The 11,518-nt window shown below is 42.3% G+C and overlaps 1 pseudogene; it reads left to right on the forward strand.

Annotated features, from left to right (window-relative positions):
* Positions 1-10,707: 10,707 nt before the first annotated feature.
* On the forward strand, positions 10,708-11,272 carry LOC106968641 (60S ribosomal protein L9-like; annotated as a pseudogene).
* Positions 11,273-11,518: the final 246 nt, after the last annotated feature.

An 11,518-nucleotide genomic window follows, 5' to 3' on the forward strand; every position in this document is an offset into this window, starting at 1 on the left:
AAGGCATTAACTCTAAGAAAAATAAAATAGAGATTCCCAAAGAAAGAAAACAACCGTAACGCTATACCTGGCTTATCAATGAACTACATTTACATAATGATAATAATTATGTAGCCATAGACTTCTAATTAAACTAATGTACTAATTATATTATGTAATTACACTGGAAGAATGGGGAATTGACAATGAGGTAGGGAATGGAGAGTGGGTGGGAGGACATATGTACATAAGCATTCTAAACCTATTCACGCTCTAATAAGAATTTAATAATGTCCAAAATGGGTAAATCAAGAAAAGGCAATATTAGCATATTATTTATAAATATGGAGATAAATTTCCAAAGAAATCTTAAGGGTGTTAAATGTAGTTAACTCTGGGGGACAGAAAGGAAAAGGGATGGGGGAGGGGGACAATTGACTGCTACTTTTTATTATAAGCTTTGTAAGGACTGAGCATATATTACTTTGATAAAAATAAATTTTATTTTTAAAAATAACACCCATGAAACATTACCATATTATTTAAGATTATGTTTAGGTGGTAAGAGTTTTTAAAGATTTTGTTATGTTTTCAGTGCTCTAAGCAGGGACACCTTTATAACACATAAGTTTATTGTTCAACTTTTACCTATTTGATTTTTTTCACCCATACTTTAAAGCATATATTATGTACAAAAGCAGAGGTTTGATAGTTACCATTTTTCTACCATTCATTAGCTAATGGATCCCCATCTGCAGGTTCTTAGTCCCAGTTTGCACTAATAGATTCATGGTTGGCCCATCCTATCTGTGCTACATCGTAATGACCCCATTCATTGCTCCCTATGATAACAATGGGATGAGCTGTAATTTTCAACAGTGGGAGCTCTGAACGGCCCCTCAGGTCAGGCCAATACTTCTGTCTGTTCCAGAATCCACCTGCCTCCTCAGCAGGAGCCAGGGAGCTACTGGTGTCAGCTTGCTCCCCTGGCTCAACACCAATTACCAAGTTCTTTCCCAATACATCCTCATGAGGAAGATTATAAAAGTGGCTTTTTCATGGTAATAATCCCATAATTGTGACAATTAATAATCTCCCCATAGTGAATGTCATATCTTCCCAAGACGCCAGCAGCAGTGAAGCTCCTACAATCTGCGAACCCCCCTGGGAATGAGGATCTGTATATTCATGGTACCTGGACCCTCCTTCCCAGAGATGCCAGAGGCTCTCCTTCTGTCCTCATGTGGATGCCAGCTGGTATTATACAAGCCTGCCACTGAGCAGACTATCAAGTGGATCAGTTTGACTTGGACAGTCTCAGCCCAAATCCAGTCATCTCCTAATCAGGTTTAATTGAGATTAATAACCTCTCACAACTAGCTCTAGGTATTTCATCAATAGATGTCCTGCTAAGAAAACTTCTCTGCAGGCCTCCATTCTGACCAAACAATTTCTACCCTCCTCCCTCCCCACCCTGGCTCCCAGCCCATCTGACCACCTGATCCTGCAGGAACAAAAGAACATACCAAGGGCATTTTCAGGACCCAAAGAAGATGGGAAAAGCAAAATCAGAACTACTACTGAGTCAGAAGGATCAAAGCCCTGGCATGAACCTCTTTGCCCCACTCAAATGGCCCCTAAAGAGTAGATGCAGGAAAGTTCTAGAAGTATTGTGACCATCATAGTTAGACTGTCTGCACTGTGGCTAATGCTTCCCAGCTCTGCCCACCTGGATTGCCACACTGGACTAAAAGGCAACATCAGTCATCCATTTCCTCAAAAGATCTTTGTCAAGCACCTACTCTGTGCCAGGGCACATAGAATTTAGTGAAGCACGAAATATGGGCACTAGAATTTAGTGAAGTAAAAAAACAGATAAGATGCCTGCCCTCAGGAGTTTAGGACCTTGACAGAGAAACAGATGAAGCCAGGGATCTCACATGTAGGCATGGCCAGAAAATTGTAGTAATAAGGGCTGTGAAATGAGAGAGTGAAGCAGATGACAAAGTGGAGAAAGGGAACCTAATTTAGATTAGAGGTCAGACAAGGCCTCCCTAGGGCCAAGTGAAGGATGGGTGGGAATTAGTGGGACATGGGGGAAAAGAGCAACCCAATCAGAGGAACAGTCTGTGCTGGGTCTCTGGGGTGGGACAAGCAGTCAAGTGACTAGTACAGCTGACAGAGAGCCACCAAAGCACCAAAGAGGACAGCAGAACAAGATGAGGCCACAGTCCACAGAGGCTGGATATGTCAGACCAGGTAGGCCACAGGAAGGTGGCTTGATTTCATCTTATGCAGAGTGGAAAGTTACTAATGCAGGATGCCTCTTTCTATGGCTTGGCGAAAAAGGGCATAAAATTTACAGCACAGTCCCTACTTCTTGCTTTGGGGAAACAGTTCCCTAGAATAAAATAATTTTATTCATGCATCCAGCAAGGATACACCATGGTCATAAGACTAACTCTCCCACAACACAAGTGAGATCAGTCTCACATGGTCAATGGTAAAGCTTGTCCTAAAGAGCTGCTTGGTGCTTCAGTCTCCCTGGGGATATGGAGGCCAAAGGAGAAAACATAGGCTCCTGCCCTCAGAGGCTGGAAAAAAAGGCAGGTCAACCTATGCTTCCCCAAACAGGAAAAGGCCCTGTCAGGCTCCTGTTCTAATGGACTTAGGACTTCAGAAAGACAAAAATGACTTGAAAGGAAGTAAACTTCACATTGGAATAATTGTGAAAATGTGCCATTCAATAGTTTCCTCATGGACATGCACGTATTTTGATCTACTTCGAAGGGATTCCCTGCTAGGTGATCCAGGAGTCAGGGTTGTAAGAGTGAAGAGAAGGAGGGATGGATCGCTCTGCTTTTTCAGACAGAAAAGCAAGAAAATCCCCCATCTAGCTTACCTCATCCCCATTAACTCAAACTCTGCACAGACTATTCACAGAAGCACTTTTCAGAGAATCATAGCTGAACACTTCAAAAAAACTTTAACACTAAAGATGCTTTTTGACGAGGCAGAGACAGTAATAGCTTTGATCTCAAGAGTCTGCAGTGGCACCAACAGCCTGTACTGAGCCTTTAAGGTGACCCAACCCAAGGGAAGAGTCTTGCAGAAAAATTGGAAATGGGTCCCTACCTTATCCATTGAGACATGAATGCCCATTACCCAAACTGCCAGGTATGAAATGAGAGAACATGGGATGACGAACACTGCAGTTACTACCAGTTCTGGCTCACCTTTGTGCTCCCCCATCTCAACTGCCTTTCTGTCAGGTGTGTTTTTTTCCAAACTCACTGCAACTCAAGTGCTGAGCTGAGTTCCTGTGTATTGTCCAAGTTCTCTTTCCTAAGCCTCTTGGGGAAACTAGAGGCCCCATTTCTTGCCCTATCATACTCCCCTCGTCTGAGTACATTGGATGGGGTGTCCCAAGCCTTGCCAAAGTTTCCTGTGAAAAGTTCACTCTGAGGAGCCTCTCTATGCACAGCAAGGGGTTAGAGCAGGTAAAGAAGTATGAACAAGGGGCCTTTGGCTGAAAGGGAAGCAAATGCTACAAGAGGCTTGTGATTCCAGAGCTAACAGAAGCTTAAAAATTTAAACACCAATGGGAGCCTGGATGGTTCAGTCGGTTTAGCATCTGACTTTAGCTCAGGTCATGATCTCACAGTTTGTGGGTTCGAGCCCTGCGTCGGGCTCTGTGCTAACAGCTCAGAGCCTGGAACCTGCTTCAAATTCTGTGTCTCCCTCTCTCTGCCCCTCTCCGACTCACACTCTGTCTCTCTGTGTCTCTCAAAAATGAATAAACATTAAAAAATTATTTTAAAATGTAAACACCAGCAAACAAAGCAGTCCATAATACAAACTCAAATTGTTCCATTTTCTCACTTCCCTCTGCCTTCGCCTGGTTGTAGCGACTGGCTACCTCTCTTCTGGACTATTGTAGCAATTCCTGCCTCAAGCCTTGCCCCTCCTATCCAGCTCTCATATTGAGACTACACTTCCATTAAAGTGGCTTTTCTTGAATTCAATTGTGTGTCAGTCTCTCCCACAATGAATACTCTTCAACGACCAGCAACTGCCTATTAAAGAAAGTCTGGGGCACCTGGGTGGCTCAGTCAGTTAAGCATCTGACTCTTGATTTCGGCTCAGATCACAAGCCCTACATCAGGCTCTGTGCAGACAGCATGGAGCCTGCTTGGGATTCTCTCTCTCCTTCTCTCTGCCCTCTCCTGCTTGTGTTCTCTCTCTCTCTCTCTCTCTCTCTCTCTCTCTCTCTCTCTCCCCTCTCAAAATAAATAAACTTGGAAGGAAGGAAGGAAGGAAGGAAGGAAGGAAGGAAGGAAGGAAGGAAGTCCAAACATGCTCCCTAAAATAATGTGCATGGCCTTTCATGATCCATCTTCCGTGACTTCCACTGTCTCACTTCCCCCATCCCGTCCCATCCCACTCTTCTCTTCCCCAACAACACGCATCCTTCCCACTCAACAGAAATACACAACCAGCGACACTCCCAGGATGTGCCACAAGGTTTGCACACCTGTGCTTTTGCGTGTGCTGTTCTCCCTGCCTGGAATGCTTTCTTCCTCTGCCTTATCCATTCATAAAACTTCTCTCAAAATGCTCACTTAAATGTTACCTCCTTCTGAAGACTTCTCTGATCTTCTCTGATAACTGATGCGCTCTTCCATTGTCCAGTAGGACCCGTAACACCAAATGACAAGTTTTGTTCCATTCCACTAGAATGAGTTCCGTGGAACATAGATTAAAATTTCATCCTTCTCCAGTTTCCTCCCCAAAATGTAGAATGAAAGGATCTTTACTTTGTCCAGAATTAGGTAGAGTCATTCCCAGTTTACAGTTGAGCAAACTGAGATCTAAAGAGGTAAGAGTCACAATACCAGTTGGCAGTAGGCTAGTAAGTAGACATCAATTTACCCAACTCTCAATCCAGAATATTTTCTACCAGGGCCCCCTGATCACATGGAAAAGGTGACATCTTCAACCTTAAGTCCCATTCAACCAGAGTTATGTGATACAGAGGTCTCTGGGGTCTGAGAATCTTCTGGGCACTACTGTGTTTGTTACCTCAGAGCCTTCTCCCATTTCCAAGGAGCTCAGGAAATTCCCTGGCAGCAGTTTAGCTCCAGATACCAAAACTTACCCAAGCTCCTGAGGTCCCTGGAAGACCATACTTGAAGCACTATTTGCCAAGGAGTAGAAAAGTGACCTAGTTGCATGATCTTGGACAGAGAATCAAGGGAAAGACACAGCACAGGACTGAGAACACCTGTATTCTCCACATTGTCTTAACTTCCCAGAGTCACAACTACAGAGAAGGCCATTGGGAAGGAGCCTTTAATTACCTGCAGGTGTCCCAATTAAGCAGCACTGCCTCCCCAATTAGCAGTCCCTTCCATAGGAAATCATTAGGCTTAATTCCATTTCCTGGGAAACATCTTAATCAAGCAAGCTCAGTCCCCAAATCCTGAAGCGGCCAGACTGCCACTGTTGTTAGCCTGGCCCTGTGGGTCTAGATGATGATGCTAAATTGGGCTTTGGGTCAATTTCCCAATTAAACATATCCCTTTAATTACACTGTTTTCTAATGTTTCTGGATAAACTGAGGATCTGTTTCTTACATTGCTTACTAAAGGTAGAGCATGTTCAAAGAAGGCCCTTCCCTAAAGAAGGAGATACATTTGTAAGCGTACTCAAAGAAAGCATCTCTGATATAAAAAAAATAAATCTAAAACACTGGGGTGAGAGCTACAAAGCACAGCCTGTTTTCAAGATGTAAGACAGAAAAGCTACAGGTACCTTCACTCTCAATGCCAGAGGAGTCCCCAATTTTTCTCCCCCTTTTTGTCTTCACTATTCCACAAAACTATTAAATTCAAGGTAACAATCTTAGGAAAGAAAAAATAGTTCCAGGTGCAGAGGCCCATAGAGGGCTTTCCAAGTTCCCAGTATTTGCATCTTTTTGTTTGTTTGTCATATTTATTTTTAAGAGAGAGAGAGAGAGAATGGGAGCAAGAGAGGTGCAGAGATAGGGTGGGGGGGGGGTGTGGACAGAGGATCCTAAGCAGGCTGTGCTTTGGCTCTGATAGCCAGAGGGAGAGAGAGAGAGAGGAGAGAAAGAGGGAGAGCGAGATCTCTCTCAACTGATTGAGCCACACAGGCGCCCCTCTTAGTCTTTGAATCTTAAACGTTTTAGTTAGAAGGTGAAGGAATGGGCCTGGAGGAAGTAGAAGATTCAGAGTTGTCCCCCACCTGGATGACTGCCAGCAGAATTGTGACCTTTTACACATCAGCGCTAAAGCCAACTGCTGACCACCAGCTTTGTAATTTTTCTAGAGATCCCCTTCCCCGATTGTGTCCAATTCTCTTGTCTCAAATTCAAAGAGTCCCACTCTCATGCCGATAAAAGTTTCACTGCCAACCAAGGGGTTCATTTTGTATCAACATGGGCCTGAAATCCTTAACACTGCAATATTGGCAAAACAGTCTTCCTCCCTGTCCCCTTGCACTCTGCTGGTTTATCTCTTTCCTCCTTTTGCTCCCTCTCAGCAGACTTAGGCCCCCAGGAAAAGGGGAAGGGGAGGGAGGAAAAATACAAGATGGAATGGGTTCAATCACAATTTAGAGTCCCTCGAAACTTACCGATGGAAACCTTACAAATACATCTTAATTTTCACTCTGAAAGAGACTCTGAAGTTCAAATCAAATTCTGTTTCCTTTAACTTTTTTCATATCTATGTTAATCACATTCCTATCAAATTGAAGAGAGAGAAATGCCTCTCTTCTTGATAATAAATTTAATATGGAGATGATTAGAAGAACATTTGTCATTGTTGCCTGGAGATCTTCATGCATTAGTCCTCCAGAAATCAGATCAACACCTAACCATCTTGACACTCCCTGAGTCCTCACCATAGTGCTGGCCTCTGCAATAATCACCTTCTGTTGATTTTGCCCCAAATTATTTACTCTTACATTTCATAATCAGCTTACCTTAATTCACTACTATTCAATATTTAGGGGAAAAACTCCCAAACCCCAGGTGACTCTGGTCTTAATAGGTTAAAAAAATTATATACAGGTAGAGATACATAGTCTGAAGGCTTGCTATTGACTTTTCGCATTTCTTCCCCAAAAGACAAAACTGTTTAGATCTGATAAAGCATCTGGCCTGTTAGATGAGCTTTCCTTTTCTCTCTTACAGAAATCCTGATTGAAAATGTCGCTGCTCCAATAGCAGTCTAGAGATATTTCTCTGGTACAAGCCGCAATTTGTCACTGACTTCACTTTCAAAGCCTTCTGGTTTGGGGAAAATGGGACTCTTCAAATTTTTTCTTACAAAGTCTCAAGTCACCCCTGAGAATTCAGATAACCTACACCCCGTATCTTGCACTCCACATGACGCGGGTCTCTGTGCTAGCTCCAAGGAGTGAGCCAGGTAAAAGCTTTGTGACGATAGGAGAGATGGTCATAATACTAATACTACTACAATTAGCAGTTAATATTTGAGTCCTCACTATGTTCTAGAAACAACTGAAAAGTGTTCTCTCTGTATTATTTGATTTATTTGATAGATATTACTGTTAACCACATGACAGAAGGGGAACCTGAAGTTCAGAAAAGTCAAGTAATTTCCTCAAAGACACACAGCGAGTAAGTATGGCCAGGATTCAAACTCAGGTTGTTCTATTGCCATGTTGCTTGAAATCTCAGAGAAGACAAGGGAGGAAATTAACACTGATTTGAAGTTAGCATCTACTATCTTATATACTGCATTCTATTCCTGCATTATTACATGAGTGCAAATTAATTCATTATATCAGATCTGACCCTAGACTCAGGTTCTGACTTCAAGTGAAGAACTTTTCCTCTGAGACTTGGTTTTCTCACCTATGCAATGAGAATATTTGACTGAGTGATCCCATAGGAAACTTGTAGCTCTTACATTCTGGGATTCTAATTAAATAAGATATACACAGCACTGTGGATAGTCCTTCAAAGTTGGAGAAGCCCTGGAGGTGATCTAATCTAGGTATGTCAAAGGCAGTACATTCAAGTTGCCACTTTCCTATACTGTGCCCATTGCAGACATCACTAATGGATTGCCATCTTTCCTAGTGATCCCAGTTGTAGCTTCAGAATCCTTTTCATCTCTATGCTAAGGAAGTAACTGAGTGAGACAACAGCACATTGGATAAACCTATTTGCAATCCCTGATGTTAATCAATTGCCCCAATTTACAAATGGGGAAACTGAGGCCCAAAGAGAGTAATGGATTCAATAAACATTTGTTGAGCAATTAATATGTCATAGGACTTTTGTCCTTAGATCCTGAAGATAAAAAGATGAACAGGACATAGTCTTGAGCTCTAATGACTCAGTTTAGTGAGAGATGTAGGCTGTTAAACAACCAGTTACAATATTGTGTGATGAGTATTATTTGGCCATGTGGAAGGCCACCTAACCTAGACTAACAGGTTCATAGAAGGCCTCCTGCAGGAAGCAGCACTTAACACTTGGAGGTAAATAACAGTTTGTCTGATAAGGAAGGTGTAAGAAGGCCATTCTAAACAGGGAAGAATCTAACAATGCGAGAAAGCCCAGACTACTCAAAGAGTTATAAGTTGCTAAGGATGGCTGGAGCCTTGGAGCATAAAATGCTGTGAGTTAGGAAATGATGCACAGAGAGGAGGCCTTCAGTTTCAAGCCCATGAAGGGTCACATATGCCATGCTACAGAAGATGTCCTCTGAAGACATGCTGTACTCCTCCCATTAAAAAGTAGGGTCTTCGTCCTCTATCCTTGAAAGTTGGCAGGCTTGAAACTGCCAATATAGTACCATGAAACTGATGCCATATGATTTCTGAGGCTAAGGCTAAGCCATGAAATAATATGTAGCTTCTACCTTGTTCACTGGAACTTCTCACCCTTGGAGCCTTAAGCCACCATATAAGAACATCAGTTATCCTAAGACCACTGTAATGGAAGGGCTACATATAGGTGCTCCACCTGATAGCCCCAGCTAAGTGAAGCCTTCTGGCCCTTCCAACCAAAGTGACTTATATGTGAGTAAAGCCATCTTGGACTTTAGACCAACACACTACCAGCTGAATATCACTAACTGACATTTGATGATGCCCTGTGGAATAGAAGAATCAATCCCTCAGCTCAGTCCCGCCTGAATTCTTGACTGACAATTTATAAGATATAATAAAATCGTTGTTGTTTTAAGTCATTAAGTTTTGGAGTGCCGTTTCTATGCAATAGTAGATACCCAGAACAACAAAAGAGCACTGAGAGTTTTTAGGAAGGAGAGTAACATTATTAGGTTTGCTCTGAAAGGAGCACTCAGGCTACGGTGTGGGCAATAGATTGGTAGATAGAGAGAATGTAACAGAATAACCATTGGGGTACTGAAGTTGTACAGGTAAGTGGCAACCAAGACAGTGGCAGGAAGGTGAAGATAAATACCAAGTTTATCTGAGATATATATAGAAAGTAGAGTCAACAGAAGGCAATGCCTGACTGGAGAAAGAATAAAAAAGAGTCTCACTTTTCTATCTCAGGTGATTGGGTGGATGGAGAAGATTGAAAGAGAAGCATGTCAGGGAAGCATGGGGAGAGGAGAGAATCTATTCAGATGTGTCAGTTGAGATTGTGCAGGAGGGACAGGGAGCATCTAGAGAATGCAGGAGATGCATGCGTGCTAGAGACTTGGGTGGAGAAACCCAACCATTAAGGGGTGGTGATGAAATTCCTGAGAGTAATGGAAGGAACAGGTATCTCACTGCAGGGAATGAGAAGAGGGCAGAACCACAGGGAATAGCAGAGCTGAGACTGAGCAGAGAAAGAGCACAGCCTGGCCACTTGACTCCCCCCAAAAAGTTGCTTACCAACCCCCTTTTCCTGTCTCCTAGCAAGTCTGGGGACTTGAACATGGCAAACACTGAGGTTGAGGAAACGTGAGACTAGACTCTCTTCCCCTCCTGCTCATCAGAATTGCATATACTATCCCATGCCAACCTCTTTAGTTTTTAAATGCTCTGTTCTAGCCTCCTCTCTCCACTCCTTCCAGCCTGATTGTCTTCTTTTAAATGCTCATTTCTTTGCCATTTCATTTTCTTTCATCTGCAACCTGCTATTAAGGTTGTTTTTCCCACAGCTATTTTGATACCAAATCAGATTAATCTGTTCTCCTAATTAACCTGTGATACATACATAGAGTCCAACGTCTCCTACACAATAGTATTCTCTCCAGTGATCTCACAGATGTCCCATAGAATGGAGTTTTACTCCTTCCCACATCCCTCTTTCTTCCCTCTTGTTCCCAAGGCTCCTCCAGCCAGTTCTTTCTGTGTTCAGACATGGACCTGGACCACTGGCCAGCTGAGTGACTACAGCAGCCACCTGTAGAGTTATTGCATGGAGTGAGACATTGTCTCCATAAAACCCCTGTTAGAACACACCATGAGCATTAAGCCGTCACTATGCAGTGTTAATGGTATGTCATATCATCTTTCTTCAAGAAAAGTACAGCACAGGGAATATAGTCATATAGTCAATAATACTGTAATACACTTACCATGGCAAGCATTTTGCAGAATGTGTAATTGTTGAATCACTGTGTTGTATACCTAAAACTAATTTAATATTATGTCAATTATACTTCAATGAAAACTTTAAAAATACTCTTTGCTGCATGTACTGCAAGAATGAAGGCCATTGTCAGCAATCAAAATGTCAACATTCCAGAACATGCCAACATCACTCTGAAGGGACACACTGTAATTGTGAAGGGCCCCAGAGGAACCTTCAGTCATGTCAAAGTAAAACTCAGCCTCCTTGAAAAGAAAAAGAAGAGGCATTAAGTGGACAAACAGTGAGGAAACAGAAAGGAACTGGCTATTGTTCTCACTCTCTGTAGTCACGTACAACACATGATCAAGGGCATTACAAGGACTTCCTGTAGAAGATGAGGTCTGTGTATGCTCACTTCCCCAGCAATGTAATTATTCAGGAGAATGTTCTCTTGATGAAATCTGAAATTTCTTGGGTGAAAAATACATCCTCAGGGTTCATATGAGGCCAGGCATTGCGTGTTCAGTATCTCAAGCCCAGAAAGATGAGTTAGTTCTTGAATAAAATGACAGTGAACTTGTATCAAACTTAGCTGATTTGACTTAGCAAGCCATAATGGTTAAAAACAAGGATATCAGAAAAATTTTGGATGGTATGTAAGTTTCTGAAAGAAGAACACTTCAGCAGGCTGATGAATAAGATCAAAGTTGCCCAGTTTCAGAAAAAGCAAGATGCTAGGCGACTTTTCAGAGTTATCTGTGCTATTTTAAAGATGTAATAAAAGCTGTGTATTGATTTGGGGATGGGGAATTAAAAATAAAAATAAATAAAATACAAGCAAATGAACAGCCTTTTAAAAAGGAGCTAACAAATTCCAATGAACTAAGAAAACTCATTCATACGGAGAACTCAATTAAGACATTGACCAGAGGAACCAAACTCAAG

This window comes from Acinonyx jubatus, chromosome A1 (assembly GCF_027475565.1).
Source record: "Acinonyx jubatus isolate Ajub_Pintada_27869175 chromosome A1, VMU_Ajub_asm_v1.0, whole genome shotgun sequence".
NCBI classification, from domain to species: Eukaryota; Metazoa; Chordata; class Mammalia; order Carnivora; family Felidae; genus Acinonyx; species Acinonyx jubatus.